The 17028-nt window shown below is 46.6% G+C and overlaps 2 non-coding genes across 2 annotated transcripts; both read right to left on the bottom strand.

Annotated features, from left to right (window-relative positions):
- Nucleotides 1-4566: 4566 nt before the first annotated feature.
- Nucleotides 4567-4762, bottom strand: LOC123414321. The gene has a single exon (XR_006614319.1). It is a non-coding gene; the product is annotated as a U2 spliceosomal RNA (small nuclear RNA).
- Nucleotides 4763-8389: 3627 nt separating this feature from the next.
- LOC123414322 lies at nt 8390-8584 on the bottom strand. The gene has a single exon (XR_006614320.1). It is a non-coding gene; the product is annotated as a U2 spliceosomal RNA (small nuclear RNA).
- Nucleotides 8585-17028: the final 8444 nt, after the last annotated feature.

The following is a 17028-nucleotide window of genomic DNA, read 5'->3' as shown; positions in this document are numbered from 1 at the left end:
ACAATTCCAAACGACTCCTCCACTATATGAATCCGGTTTACTACTCAGAGTTATCCGGATTAGTGTCAAAGCTTGCATCGACGTAACCTTTTACAACGAACTCTTTTATCACCTCCATAATCGAAAAAAAAAATCTTAGTCCACTAGTTACTAAGGATAACTTTGACCGCTCTCCAGTGATCCATTCCTGGATCACTCTTGTACCACTTCAGTGACTCATGGCAAGGCACACATCAGGTGCGGTACACAACATGGCATACTATAGAACCTATGGCTAAGGCATAGGGCACGACCTTCGTCCTTTCTCTTTCTTCTTCCGTGGTCGAGCTTTGAGTCTAAATCAAATTTCACACCTTTACTATACAGCCAAGAACTCCTTCTTTGATCGATCGACTTTGAACTCCTTCAAAACTTGTCAAGGTATGTATTCATCGAAAGTTTTATCAAGCATCTTGATCTATCTACATAGATATTAATGTTGAACGTTAAGGCAGGCTTATTTCAGGTTTCCCTCTGAAAAACAATTTTCAAACAACTGTATATGCTTTTCAGAAATTCTACATCATTTCCAATCAACAATATGTCAACCACATACACTCATCAGAAATTTTATAGTGCTCCCACTCACTTTCTTGGAAATACAAGTTTCTCATAAACCTTGTATAAACCCAAAAACTTTGATCATCTCATCAAAGCGTATATTCCAACTCCAAGATGCTTGCTCGAGTCCATAGAAGGATCGCTGGAGCTTGCATACTGTTAGCATCCTTAGGATCAAGAAAACCTTCTGGTTGTATCACATACAACCCTTCCTCAAACAAACTGTCAAGGAAACAATGTTTTGATATCCCTGTGCCATATTTCATAATAAAAAAATGCAGCAACTGCTAACATAATTCCAACAGGCTTTAGCATCGCTACGGGTGAGAAATTATCATCGTAGTCTACTCCTTGAACTTGTCGGAAACATCTTTGCGACAAGTCGAGCTTTCTTAATGGTGACATTTACCATCATCGTCCATCTTCCTTTTAAAATCCATCTGTACCTAACAGCCTTACGACCATCAAGTAGTTCTTCCAAAGTCTACACTTTGTTTGCATACATGGATCCTATCTCGGATTTCATGGCCTTCAGCCATTCGTCGGAATCCGGGCCCACCATCGCTTCTTCATAGCTCGTAGGTTCATTGTTGTCTAGCAACATGACCTCAAGACACGATTACCATACCACTCTGGAGCAGTATGCGTCCTTGTCGACCGACGAGGTTTGGTAGTAACTTGATCTGAAGCGTTATGATCACCATCATCAGCTTCCACTTCAACTAGTGTAGGCGCCACAGGAACATCTTCTTGCACCCTTCTACTCATTGGTTGAATTGACGGTTCAATAACCTCATCAAGTTTCCATCATCCTCCCACTCAATTCTTTCGAGAGAAACTCTTCCTTGAGAAAGGACCCTTTTCTGGAAACAAACACTTTGCTTCCTGATCTGAGATAGGAGGTATTCCCAACTGTTTTGGGTATCCTATGAAGACGCATTTATCCGCTTTGGGTTCGACCTTATCAGGCTGAAACTTTTTTCATATAAGCGCCGCAGCCCCAAACTTTTAAGAAACAACAGCTTAGGTTTCTCCAAACCATAGTTCATACGGTGTCATCTCAACGGAATTATGTGGTGCCCTATTTAAAGTGAATGCGGTTGTCTGTAATGCCTAACCCAAAACGATAGTGGTAATTCGATAAGAGATATCATAGTATGCACCATATCCAATAGGTCTTCCAGGTGGTGTTGGATGTGGGCTATGACGTTTGGACACACCATCACACTATGGTGTTCCAGGTGGCATGAGTTGTGAAACAATTTTCACATTGTCTTAAATGTTTACCAAACTCGCAATTCAGATATATATTTACCTCCAAGATCACATCGTAGACATATTATCCAGTTGTCACGACGATCTCTAACTTCACTCTAAAATTGTTTGAACTTTTCAATATTTCACACTTTGTGATTCATCAAGCAAACACACATGTATCTACTCAAATCATCAGAGAAGTAAGAACATAACGGTATCCACTACGTGCCTCACCACTCATTGAACTGCATACATCAAAATGTATTATTTTCAACAAGTCACTTGCTCGTTCCATCTCACTGAAAATGAGGCCTTCAGTCATCTTGCCCAAGTGGCATGATTTGCATGTCTCAAGTGATTCAAAATCAAATGAGTCTAAACAATCCATCTGCATGAAGTTTCTTCATGCGTTTACACCAATAGGCATGGTTCGCACGTCTCAAACGATTCAAAAACGAGTGAGTCCAAAGATCCATCAGCATGGAGCTTCTTCATGCGTTTTATACCAAAATGACTCAAGCGGCAGTGCCACAAGTAAGTGGTACTATCATTACTACTTTGTATCTTTTGACATCAATACTATGAACATGTGTATCACTGCGATCGAGATTCAATAAACCATTCATTTTAGATGCAAGACCATTGAAGGTATTATTCAAGTAAACATAGTAACCATTATTCTCTTTAAATGAATAATCATATTGTAATAAACACAATATAATCATGTCTATGCTCAACGCAAACACCAAATAAAAATTATTTAGGTTCAACACTAATCCCGATGATAGAGGGAGCGTGCGATGTTTGATCACATCAACCTTGGAATTACTTCCAACACACATCATCACCTCACCCTTGCTAGTATCCATTTATTTCGTAGCTATAACTTCGAGTCACTAACACTTAGTAACTGAACCGGTATCTAATACCCCGGTGTTACTAGGAGTACTAGTAAGGTACACATCAATATCACGTATATCCAATATACTTTTGTCGACTTTGCCAACCTTCTTATCTACCAAGTATCTAGGGTAGTTCCGCTTCGGTGATCGTTCCCTCGTAATAGAAGCACTTAGTCTCGGGTTTGGGTTCAACCTTGGGTTTCTTCACTAGAGCGGCAACTGATTTGCCATTCATGAAGTATCGCTTCTTGCCCTTGCCCTTCTTGAAACTAGTGGTTTCACTAACCATCAACAATTGATGCTGCTATTTGATTTCTACTTTTGCGGTGTCAAACATCGTGAATAACTCAGGGATCATCTTGTGCATCCCTGATATGCTATAGTTCATCACGAAGCTCCAGTAGCTTGGTTGCACTGACTTTGGAGAACTAGCTCATAACGCCACTGTTGGGGAATGTCGTATGGGAAACAAAAAAAATTCTACACGCACAAAAGAATTTAGACAGCATCCAATTCCATTTTATCACATAATGCAAGTAAATTAAGTCAATGTGCTTTGTTATCTTTATTTGTTTGAGACAAAAGCGCTTTGTTAATGCTTCTTCCTACTGTTGTTGTTGAGCTACAAACAGGAACTAACTGCCATCTTCTTGGCAACCAAATGCTTCACCTGATATATCTACCAAATTTCAAATTGTTTTGGTTGGGGTGCGCCTGCCTGGGCTGTAGTGTAACGGCGACACCTGAGGGACCCAAAATTTCACATGCAAGTTCTTTCAGCTCCCTCGCGAGTGAAAACTCAAGATCAAAATGACACCTCAGAGTGGATATAGATGTGATATCTGAATAGAAACTTTGACTTTTCTTGTAGCTTATAGTTTAGTCCTTGGAAAACCACTACGTACGCAAATTAACTTTCTTATGGTCTATCGTCAAAAGGTACCACAGAGGAAGAGAGTGGAAGAAAGTGTTACCAAGGGTAAACCTGATATGCGTGAAGCAATTGATGTGAGTTCACCTGTCCTTGAATTTCTTCTCATGCTTATTTAAAGTGTTCTTTTTTTAGCAAAACTTTAGAATAAAAACTGCAGTGCTACACGCCTATGAAACCGGGCAGATATGGTGATCTTTCTAAACCAATGGAAGGATATAATTTCTGGTATGTTTTCAACTTCCCTTCTCTGTTTTTCTTTAGGGGTCCCTTCTCTGTTCCTTGTTCTGAAGATATATATCTTAGAACATCGTGATCGCATTTTTGAGAAAACCGTTCGCTACTTGTTTCTTTTCTTATGCATTAGAAAATCCTGTAACATTATTATACATGTATCGATATTTATTGATGTTAATGTTCATAATACAAAGAATGCTCCTTTAGTACTTAATGTGCTTCACAGAACTGAATTGTTTATATTTCATGCAGGCCGGATTATCTATCAAATTTTGGCTCAATTATATAAGCCTTCTACGAGGTCCACTTATGTGAATCACTTTTCCTTTTCTTTTATGCTCGTCAACCATATCTAACAGTGTTGATCATGCCATCTTTTATTTCAGATCTTTCAAGGAAGATCATGACAGGCATAGCCTTGGCACTGGGTGCGCCATTGGATGGTTTTGAAGATGGGAGATGCTTTTACGGGTTAATTGGCTATCCAGTCTCAGATGACATCCCACAAGAGGAACGCATTGATATTGGATGGTAAGCAGATACACACGCTAAAAAAAGTTATCTTTGTTTCTGGAACAAATCAACTTATTGACAACCAAATGCTTAACATGATAGAATTCAAATTTGAAGTTGTTTTGGTTGGGGTGCGCCTGCCTGGGCTATAGTGCAACGCCCAAGCGACACATGAGGGACCCAATGGCAAGCCATTGTGATGATCCCTCCCCCACAAAAAATAAATTTAATATCGTTGTGAACACATGGTCCACATATCAGATATTAAACTGATAAAAACAGATACTACACTTGATCTTAGCCAAAAGGCCGAGAAAGGTATGAGTTGAACTGCTGCCCTGCCCCTCTATTTGTAGTCTCCTTGTCCTCCCGTGCCCTCCTAGCTGAAAGAGGTGGTACTAAAGGAGCTGCTCGCGCCTGCCGACTGCAATGCCACGGAGCCAGCCTCTGGCGTGGGCCTCAAACGAAAAAAAGGCCTGTTTGCCGAGGCCAGTTGCCTGTGTTACTGGCTTGATTAGCGCCGGACGGTTCTAAAAAAATACTATTAGCGCCTGGCGAAAGGAGTTTCTGTTTCGAGATCACAGAGTTGGCGAACAGTTACTGAGGGGCTGTACAGCTAACCGTACCGGCCGAAGGCTAGGCTCCACCCAAAATATGTACGTGCTGCTGGCAGTCACAGGATGAATCCGGGCTCAATTCGCCATCCTTTCTGAAAGAGAAATTCTCCAGTGCGTTTATGAGTTATTCAAAAGAACATATGTTGTTGCAGTCTCCTCTGAATTTCACGAGTTGTTGTTGAGAGAATTCTCCATCATCTCTGAACAAAGCTGTTATGACCGGTACAACGTACCAACGGAGGAGGCCCAATGGGCAGGGTTAATTACGGGCTTAACCCAAGTTATCTTACCAATCTTAGAGTCCAAGTTATATTAGAGTCCAAGTTATCTAGGGTTTAGTGGAGGTTGTCCTCCTATATAAACACATATACCCCTTCGATATTAAGCACACAATAAACAGTATATTCTGTTGTCGTCTCCCTCAGGAGACGAGAGCCCCAAACCCTAGCCGCCTCTCTCTCTCTCTCTCACGCCGCGACGACGTCCAACTGCCGGCTCCGACGTCCCCAACCTCCCAGCCCGCACTTCCACCCCTACAACCTACGTCCGAGACCTGGTAGAACCCTAGCCTCTACCAATTTGGTATCAGGTAGCTTGGGTTCGATGAGTTTGTCGGACCTTCCCACCACCACCGCCGCCGCCACCACCGCCTTCCCCGCCACCTCGCAGCAGCCGCCGCCGCCGCACCACCTCAGGTCCGGCCGCCTCCGGTCCCGCGGCCCTGGCGGCCGAACCCGCCCCCGTCCTCTCCCCGGCGGAGATGTCCTCGGCGATCCGCGACCTCAACCTGGCGGTCTTGAACCTCCCGACTTTCCTCCAGGCTCCGTACGCAACCCCGCCACCATCGCCTCCGCCGGCGGCGCCCTTCGCGCCACCGCCCCCGGCCACTGTCGCGCCCCAGGGCCTGCCGATCACCCAGGTCCGGTGGCCGCCGTCGCCGTCCCCGCTACCGACGTGGATTGACACGCCGACCTACACAACGGCGCCACTACAGCCGAAGGTGTTGCAGCCACCCGCCCCCACCTTCGGGGGGTTCGGCAGGTACACTGGTCCGTACGCCGGGAGCTCGGTGGTGCCGCAGCACTCTCCTTCCACCGCGCTGGGTCATCACGAGGGCACCTACGCGGCCTCGCCACACGTGCAGCAGCCAACCCGCTTCACCAAGCTGGAGTTCGCCACCTACGACGGCACCGTCGACCCCCTGAACTGGCTCAATCAGTGCGACCAGTTTTTCAGGGGGCAGCGGACCATGGCGTCCGACCGCACGTGGATCGCCTCCTACCACCTCCGTGGCGCCGCCCAGACTTGGTACTACGCCCTCGAGCAGGACGAGGGCGGGACGCCTCCGTGGGAGCGTTTTCGCGACCTGTGTCTCCTCCGGTTCGCCCCCCCATACGTGGGAGCCGCTTGGCCGAGCTCGGTCGCCTTCCCTTCACCACCTCGGTGCAGGACTTCGCCGACCGCTTCCAGACATTGGCGTGCCATGCGCCTGACGTCACGGCTCGCCAACGCGCCGAGCTCTTCGTCGGCGGCCTTCCCGACCACATCCGCATCGACGTCGAGATGCGCGACCCCCAGGACCTGCAGACGGCCATGTATTACGCACGCGCGTACGAGCAGCGCGCCAACGCCCTGCAGCATACGTTCCCGGGCCGCGGCACGCGTCCCCCGACCCGCCCCGCCCCGGCGGCCGCCACCCCGACACGCCCCGCCCTGCCGGCCGCTACTGCGGCTGCCCCCGCGCCGACACGCACCTTCCGGCGCTTGACGTCGGCCGAGCAGCTCGAGCGGCGCCGCAAAGGCCTGTGCTTCAACTGCGACGAGCCGTATGCGCCGGGTCATACGTGCGCCCGCCTGTCCTACTTGGAGACCGTCGACGACGCGGAGGTGGAGGCCCTCACCGCGGAGCTCGACGCCACCACACTCTCCGAGGCCGGCGTCACGACCTACGGGCCGGTCGACGCGACCGCCTTCGTCGTCTCCCTTCATGCCATGGTTGGCATCAAGACGGCAAAGATGATGCTGCTTCCGGTGACGATCAACGGGGAGCGTCTCACCGCGTTCGTGGACACGGGTTCAACGCACAACTTCCTGTCTGGGGACGCCATGCGCCGCCTCGCACTCCAACCGGCGGGCTCGGAGAAGTTCAGCGTCACCGTCGCCAACGGGGACCGCCTTGCTTGCCAGGGGGTGGCGCGGCAGGTTCCCGTCCTCATCGGTGACGAGCCGTTCTCCATCGACCTGGGCTGCTACGACTTCATCATCGGCATCGACTTCCTGTCCACTCTCGGCCCCATCTTTTGGGACCTCGATGTGCTGTCCCTCATCTTCTGGCACGAGGGCTCTGAATTTCACGAGTTGTTGTTCAGAGAATTCTCCATCATCTCTGAACAAAGCAGACTGGATGTTGGAGTGTGACGGAACAAGTAGTTCTCCTTGAGGACATACGGCTGATCGATACATGTTTTATCCATGGAGATTTCTGTTTTCCGTACCAATCGTGTTACGGAGATTTCTCGCTCTAGGCAGGTGATATGGCTGATGCACTGTCTGTTTATCTACAAGTGAGTTCTCTTTTCCTCTTTGCATGGTCAGATATCAGCCCGCTCGTCGAGAAGATCGATGATCCTGCCATCCTTGCAGGGAGGGTACAGAAAATGGGAAAGGCTTGTTTGTACTCATCATGCTTGTTTAAGTTGTTCTGTGTTCCGAGCTAAACCATGATAACAAACATAACAGGGCTACACACCTATCAAACCGGGCAGATATGGTGATCTTGCTAAGCCAATGCGAGGATCTAATTTGTGGTATGTTTCCAATTTCCCTTTTTGGTCTCGTTCTCAAGGTACATCCTCTGTTTTGTCCATCAGAAATTGAAAAACACAGTATAGCGAGAATTCCATCTTCTTTGTTGTTACTCCACTCTGCTCATCCTGAAACGCTTTCAATCTCTGAGTTATGTTTCGAGTTTAGAAACAAAGTTCAGAACCAAACCACATGACGACATGCATAAGAAGAAAAAAGTTGCACATTTGTGCCAGTGAGATACCGAGAATTCAGACAACATCCAATTCCATCTTCTTTCTTGGGGACCGACAGATGTGCTTTGGCCACGGTACAGCTACGGACTACGGTGGGTGGCCATCCTGCTGCAAATGCAAGTAAATTACTAAGTAGTTCACTGGGCTGCCTTCCATATCTGAATCTAACGGCAACGACAAATACTGTTGTTCCTGAGCTACAAACAGTTTTGTGGGAACAAATTCACTTCTTGGCATCAACTGATAGAATTACCAAACATCTCAATAAATTCAAATTTGAAATCGCTTTGGTTAGGGTGCGCCTGCCTGGGCTGTAGTACAACGCCCAAGCGACACCTAAGGGACCCAATGGCAAGCCATTGTAATGATCCCTCCCCACAAAAAATAAATTTAATATCGTTGTGGGCACATGGCCCACATATCAGATATTAAACTGATAAGAACAGATACTACACTTGATCTTAGCCAAAAGGCCGAGAAAGGTATGAGTTGAACTGCTGCCCTGCCCCTCTATTTGTAGTCTCATCGTCCTCCCGTGCCCTCCTAGCTGAACGAGGTGGTACTAAAAGAGCTGCTCGCGCCTGCCGACGCAATGCCACCGAGCCAGCCTCTGGCGTGGGCCTCAAACGAAAAAGGAGGCCAGTTGCCTGTGTTGCTTGATTAGCGCTTGGCAAAAGGAGTTTCTGTTTTGAGATCACGGAGTTGGCGAACAGTTACGGAGGAGCTGTACAGATAACCGTCACGGCCGAAGGCTCCATCCAAAATATGTACGTGCTGCTGACAGTCACAGGCTGAATCCGGGCTCAATTCCCCATCCTTTCTGAAAGAGAAATTCTCCAGTGCGTTCATGAGTTATTCAAAAGAACATATGTTGTTGCAGTCTCCTCTGAATTTCACGAGTTGTTGTTCAGAGAATTCTCCATCATCTCTGAACAAAGCAGACTGGATGTTGGAGTGTGACGGAACAAGTTGTTTGGTCCTTGGAAAACTTCTACATATGCAAATGATTTCTTATGGTCTATCGTGAGAGGGTATTAGAGAGTTGGAGAAAATGTTACCAATGGTAAACCTGATATGCATGAAGCAATTGATGTAGGTTCTACCACCGTCCCTGCAATTTCTTATCTTTCTTGTTTAAATTGTTCTTTTTTTTAGCTAAACCATTAGAACAAAAAATGCAGTGCTATACGCCTAGTGAACCGGGGAGATATGGTGATCTTGCTAAACCAATGGAAGGATCTAATCTGTGGTATGTTTCTAACTTCCCTTCTCTGTTTTTTATTCTCAAGGTTTATCTTAGAGCACCTGAGAAATGGGTTCAGTACATCTCTTTTTTGTCCATCAGAAATTGAGAAAGATATGATAGAAAGTACTAGCAGTATGCATGTATTATTGCTTAGGAGAGTACTAGGCGTCGGCGCGCCGGCGCGAGCGCTAGCACCGGTCGCAGGCTGACCGCCCGATCTGCACGGGGGACCGTCAGATCTTTCCATGCAACATTTTTATCTTCATGCAACAAATTTCGACGCTATGCAGCATTTTTCGTAACGGTTGCAACAAAAAAATTAATTATAGTAAAAACAAACGTACATAATCGTAGCAAAAAAAAAAGATGATGGTGCGTGGTAGCAAAAGTTAAATGCCGGTTGTAGCAAAAATTTACGTGACGTGTATGCAACTTTTTTAGTGAACGGTTGCAACAAAAAATGATGCCGGTTGTAGCAAAAAATAACACAGTTGTAACAAAAGTCAAAACGCCGGTTGTAGCAAAAATTCAACGAACTCGAGTTGCAACCAAACGTATATGCAACTTTTTTTACTGTACAAATCTAGTAAATAAAAAACGCTTGTAGCAAATATGAACGCTGGTTGCAACAAATTTACACGAGAAAAAGCTGCATAAAAAACGTTTGTAACAAAAAAATACACGGTTGCAGCAATTTTTACGAAAAAATGCTGCATACACTTGTCAGCGAGTGCGACCCGCGCGCGACCGGCCGAACGATTCGGCCGGCGCGCCGAGGGAAACGTTTCCCTATTGCTTAACTGCTCCCATAACATTATTGTACACCTACTTAATATGGTTCATAGAACTGAATAGTTTATCTTCCATGCAGGCTAGATTATCCCTCAAATGTTGACACGCTGCTGGAGAACTATATAAGCCTTCTATGAGGTCCACTTATCTGAATCACTTGCATTTTCTTTTATGTCTGTCGATTGTATCTTACTGTGTTTTTTTAACGTCCTCTCTCACAGTGTTTATCATGCCATTTGGCATTTAGATCTTTCAAGGAAGATCATAAGAAACACAACCTTGGCACCGGGAGCGCTGTTGGATGCTTTCGAAGACGGAACATTGGGAGATGCTTTCTGGATTCTCATGTTGATTGGCTGTCTGCTGACATCCCAGAAGAGTTTACATGACATAATCATACGTGGCAGGACTGTAACGTAGCTGAGATTACATCTTGAGGAGAAAGTTGAGGAGAAGATAGAGTTTAAGTTACATGGAGTACATGAGATAAGATATCTTCTAACCAACTATCCTATGCGCCCAAGTAATATCAGCTACGTTACAATCCTGCCACGCACGGTTATGTCATGTTTAACACCCTTCTTTAATCATAACTTCATTAAGTTGAGATTATGCTTGAAGTCTTCAAAACTTCTGGTTGGTAGAGCTTTTGTAAACCCGTCTGCAACTTGATCTCTGGAGTGAATAAGGATGTCCAAGAGCTTATTTGCAACTCTTTCTCTGACAAAATGATAGTCTATCTCAATGTGTTTTGTCCGTGCATGAAAGACTGGATTTGCTGACAAGTAAGTGGCACCAAGGTTGTCACACCACAAAACTGGAGCTCTAGTGTTTTTCATAGCAAGTTCCTTGAGAATGGATTGCACCCACATAATTTCAGCAGTTGCGTTAGCCAATGCCTTGTATTCTGCTTCTGTGCTAGACCTGAAAATTGTGGCTTGTTTTCTCGCACACCATGATATGAGATTGGGTCCAAAGAAAACTGCAAAGCCATCAGTAGAGCGTTTATCATCCAAACATCTTGTCCAGTCTGAATCAGAGAAGACTTGCTGAAATTTAAACCAATGTTCAAGGGTATCCTTGACATATCTTATTATATGCTTGGCAGTTGTCAAGTGGACTGTGGTAGGTGCATGAAGGAATTGGCAGACTATGTTAACAACAAAAGAGATATCAGGTCTACTAAGTGTCAAATGCTGGAGTGCTCCTACTAAACTTATGTATCTAGTGTTGTTTTCTAGATTTAGAGGTTCTCCTTGAGTAAGGGACAACTTCTTTTGAACTACACAAAGGAGTGGGAGTAGGTTTACAACCTTGCAATCCAGCCTTTTTTACCAAATCAATTGCATATTTTTTGCGAGAGAGATGAAGACCATCCTTGTGTTGCTTCACTTCAATCCCTAGGAAATAGTGTAGATCCCCAAGATCCTTGAGAGAAAATTATGCACTTAAATCTTTCAATAGGCCTGTTATTGCTTCATCAGATGAACTTGTAAAAATAATATCAATATATATAAGAACAATATATGGATGTATTTGACTTGTTATAGATGAACGATGAAGTGTCAGATCTGAAGGCACAAAACCAAGTGCTTGCATCTTTCTGCTAAGACGAGAGTATCATGCGAATCATTGCACTACCTTGAATTTTTAGATAGCAATTTTGAACAAAAAGTAGAATTGCCATATGAAATAATATGTGGTAGTAGTTTGACTCGTATAGATGGGCTTAGGCCAACTCCACCGCACGACCCCAAACGGACGTCCGGTTTGGCCGGATCTTGTCCGTTTGGGACGGCACTGGGTTCGCCCATGTTCGCCTCTGTCCATTGGGTCGTGCGTGCGTTCACCGTACGGCCGCACCCTAAATCATGTCCGTGTTCGACTTGATTTATAAAAAAGAAAACTCAACTAAAAATAAATAAACTCACTTTAAAAGCTTAAAACATTAATAAGATAAACATTAATAAAGGCCCAGTTTTCACGACCACAAAACGGCCCAGTTTTTTACATAATTAACATAAAAAGTAGCCCGCCCGTTGTTGTCGTCGTTGTCGCCGTCTTCACTGGTCGCCGGTGTCGTCGTCGTCACCGTCGCTGACGAGGTCGACGTAGGGCGGCGGCGTCCAGAGGTGGGCCGGCGGTCCCTGGTGTGCGGGGGCATGCTGGAAGCTGGCCTGCAGCACCTCCTCCCGTGGCAAGGCCTCCCGCTCCGGTGACCGCGGTGGCGTGGGGCACCAGTTCACGGCCCCCACTGCCTGCGCCATCTTCGACGCGGTGCAGGACCAGCCCCATGACGCGCCAACGAGCTCCGACGGGAATGCGACCACCTCCTCCTCTTCCTTCGGCTCGGGGATGGCGGCGTCACCGGCCGCAGAGAGGGCCATGGCGCGGTCCAGGCCCGGCCATTGACGCTCATCATACATCGCCATGGAGTCCTCCATGATGCGCTGAATGAGCCGGGGCTCCTCCTCCTCCGTCATGCGAGGAGGTGGAGGTGGTGACGGAGACGGCGAAGGCGACGGCGTGGGCGTGAGGTCGCGCACCCGTGTAGGCCCGCGCACCTCCCTTGCTCGCCGCGGCCCCGCGACCGTCCTGGCGAAGTACGAGGCACGACGCACGTCGTGCTCGTCCCTGAGCCATGTGCCCCAGAGGGTGCTGTCGGCGGCGTACCTCGGGTCGTAGTATATGTCGTCGGGAGGAGGCGGCGACGGCGCTCGATCTCCTCGCGGCGTGCACGGCCGCTCGTTGGCACCGGACGGATGGGAACGCGGTCGGCGGAGAGATGCCACGCATTGGGGAGGTGGACATCACTCCACGGGACCGGCGTCCTCGTCTCCCAGTAGCGCTGGCAGACCTCAACGCTGAGGTACTGCCGGTCGCAATGGCCGGCACCGGGCCTGAGATGGATGGAGAAGGGAGCCGCGACCTGGTGCGGTGGCGATGCGGCCTCCTCCTTGACGGAGCCGCGACGGCGTCTTGACGAGGAGCCAGCCTCGCGGTCGTGGGTGCCCTTGCGGCCGTAGTTCCACAGACCCATGGATGAGGTGGCCAGCGAGCTCGAGGAGGAGGCTAGGGTTTCGCAAGGGGGTTGTCGGGTTTCGAGGAGGCCGCGGGGTGGCGATAGAAACTGTGGACGACCGCTCCATGGCTTCCCCATTTTAGAAGGACCGCGACCGTCCCCTGGACGGATAACAGGCAGGCCCGGCCGCTTGTGCGCATTCATGCGGGTGGGTGGGAGGTTGGTGGCTGCCTGCCACGCGTCCCCGACGCGGACGAGCGCGCGTCTGTTTGGTGTCCGTTGCGACCCAAATTCCGCATAAGTTTGCGCTCAAAATGGGTCGTGCCGGACACGAAACAAACACGATGGGTCCAGGCCGTCTCGCGTTGGTCCGACCTGTTTGTCCGTTTTACCCCAAACAGATGGGGCCGGACAGAATGTGGTCGTGCAATGAAGTTGGCCTTACACCGTTACACGTGCATGTTTTGTTTTATATACACTTGTATTTATTTTCTATCCTTCCTTTTCTTTCTTTAGTTTTTTTTTCAGCCTTCCTTTTTAGGGGGACGTGTTCAGATTACAACCATCATAATTAGTACACAAGAAAAATACTATTTTTGTTCGTGCCTGGGCAAAACAAATACTATTTATATGTATGAATAAAGGTATCATGTAGTACGTAGCTTAATGTTTTCCAACCGAACGTGATATGCAGTTAGAAAGGAGTTGTTACTCACGTATTGAAACAAAACTCTGATTCATCTATTATTATTTTTTGAGGACTGATCTGCGCCAGCGCGCCGGCTGAAACTTTCGGCCGGCCGCGCGCGAGCCGCAAGATCCACCAACCCATCGTCATCCGCACCGTTAGATCTTCTATGCAACATTTTTCCCTCCAATGCAGCAAATTTCGACGCAATGCAGCAATTTTTTCAAGGGTTGCAACAAAAAACAAAACTTGTAGCAAAAAAAATATTTACGTGATCGTAGCAAAAAAACGAACCTAATGGTGCATGCTAGCAAAAGTCAAACGCCGGTTGTAGCAAATATCTACGTGACGTGGAAGCAACTTTTTTAGTGAACGATTGCAGCAAAACATGATGCCGGTTGTAGCAAAAATTAACACGGTTGTAGCAAAAGTAAAAAACGTCAATTGTAACGAAAATCCGATGAATTGGAGTTGCAACCAACCGTGAATGCAGCTTTTTTAACGGACAAATGTAGCGAAACAAAACACTTAGAGTAAATATGACGCTGGCTACAACAATTTAAAAAAAAAAAAGCTGCGTGCCGAGTCAGCGGACTCCCGCACGGTCGCGTCCAGAAGCGTTTTCCTTATTTTTTGGGAACTGATTCATTTGTTTTTTGTATGGTTTTCTAGACCAAGTTGTTATCCAAGGCCTGTATGGCAAACCAATGAACTTATCACGTAGTACATAGCTTAATGTTTTCTAACCGAACGTGATATGCAGTTAGAAGGGAGTTGTTACTCACGTATTGAAACAGAACTCTGATTCATCTATTATTATTTTCTGATTTTACTAAAACTCATTCAAATGAGAAATCTTTTGGTCTCATTCACTTTTTCAACCGTAGGATTCAATCACGCTATGATTTGTGTTTTGTCTTTTGTTTAGACGAGGTGGAAAGCTTCGCAGCAACTGTTAGAAATTAATTAGTAAATGGTGTGTCCAATCCCGAACAGTCATGTATTTTCTCTCTCTATTGTCAACATGCATCTGTTTAGGAGAAATTTAGGAGGGATGCCTCCGAACAGACACCTCTCTTCTCATCTCTTTCAGATATATATATACATATATATACTTAAGAATCAATAAAAAAGGACTAATCGTCCAATTCACTTTTATTCAATCTCGTTTTACGCACGATCGTAACCGAGAACGACATGCCGCACACAAGAAAGAGCCTCCACGACATTTCCAACCATCGTCGGCAGCAGAGGCCACATCTCCTTGGGGAACGGCTGTGTCATACCGATGAGGCGCAAGGCACGACGGCGGTGACTCTTAGCGCGCGAGACGGCTCCCGACCCTGCACTGCTTCGCCCTCCCGCGCGTTCGTGGGGCTGCTATCCGTCGGCGGCTGCCAGACGCGGCACCGAATGGTCAAAAAAAAATTGGCATCTGATAAGAAGGGAAATAAATCAAGAATTTACTCCTTATCATCATCCCGTAATCAGTCAATTGATTATTTTTCATGTACATCTATACACTGACGCAAATTGCTTTGTACCAGAAAAAGGAACCGGGACCTACATGTTGTTTTGTGCATTGTTCATGGAGGTCACGGCGAGACCTTCACACCGGGCCTAATTGTGCAGCCCTCCAGCTGGTCTGCACCCGAAGCCACGACTACCGGCCGGTCCTCCGCGGCGACGCCCTCCGGCGAGCGCATAAGGTTGGGCGGCGGCTCCCCATGTCCCAGCGCCCGGCGCGGCAGTAGTATGCGGCCCACCTCGGCGGTGTCGTCCACTATAGCTCCTGCCGCCGACTGCGGCTACAATGGCTTGGCTTCGTCCAGAAAGCGAGCAACACCGGAGATGTTTTCAATGACCACCACGCACACACAAGAGAGAAAGAAATTGGGGATCTTATCTTCTTTGGAATTTATTCATTCAACCCTGTACTTTAAGATAATCATATCTTGCCTCTGCAGTTCCAGATCTAGTAAGTGTTAATTGGGATTTACTAAACCATACCTTTTAGTACTCCAGATTTCTGAAAATGCCATTCAATCCGGTGACACATGAATGTCATGGCGTTGCCACGGCCTTCGGTCCCAACTCGGAGTCGTATCCAACCCAGGGACGACGACCCCCATCACGGAGCGTGCGGTGGCCCTCGGGCCCGTCGCTTCTTCCCCGGGCGCGGCGGCCTTCGGCTCCAACGCCACTTCTCTTGATGCAGCGCGATGGTCCGGCAGTCACCGCCGCCGACAACCAATATCTGTCCCACGGCTTGGAAATGCTTCCTGGGTGCATCACAACCACTAGTCGGTCGCACTGCACGGCTGTATCATTGCTCGCCATGGCCAGAGCGCTCCTATAGGAAGGATCGATGGATTCCAATCCAAGTACGTACTCGAAGTTTCACAGATTTGACGGATTTCGGCCTTTGTTGATGCATAAAAACCTTTATGCTTACTATAAACCTCTGATTAGGTCATTATCAATACAATATGTATCCTCAGGTTCTTATGCATTACATCTATGTTTTGTAAGTCAATATTCTAGACCTATTTTCTAGAACATTTTGGTGCAACAACTATGTTTTGCAGTAAAAAAAATGTCACATCTTGACATGAAAATAGAAGTATCATGAAGTGTCATACTCACTATGACTAGTATGCAATTTTATTTGTGAAACACAACGTATTGGGGGCATCTACTACACTATTTGTAGATTATCCATCATTACTGTAAGATCTACGTTTTATCATTTTGGTAAGATGACTATCTTCAACGTGCTCGTCCAAATATTAATGTGTATATAGCCTAAACTTTTTTTTGTGAATCACAAGATATTGATGACATCTACTGCACAATTCACAGATTATTCATCACTACTGTGAGGTCTACATCTTGTCCGTTTAACAAGATGATTATCTTCAAAGTGTTTTTTTTAAATATTAGTATTAGATGTGACTACCTCAATATATCATATGGTAATATTGGCATCTACTCCAAATTCTTGCAGATTATCCAATATTACTATGAGGTCTACATCATGTCATCCTGGCACATGACTACCTTGAAAGTGATTTTCTTAAATATAGCATAACATAAGGTAATAGAATTATGAACATCTATGTTTTCTATTACTGTGAGATCTACACCATATTGGTGATTATCTTTAAAGTGGTATGCTATAT

Source organism: Hordeum vulgare, chromosome 7H (assembly GCF_904849725.1).
Source record: "Hordeum vulgare subsp. vulgare chromosome 7H, MorexV3_pseudomolecules_assembly, whole genome shotgun sequence".
NCBI lineage: Eukaryota > Viridiplantae > Streptophyta > Magnoliopsida > Poales > Poaceae > Hordeum > Hordeum vulgare.
Note: the sequence above shows the minus strand (reverse complement) of the source record. Positions and strands in the feature narration are given on the sequence as shown.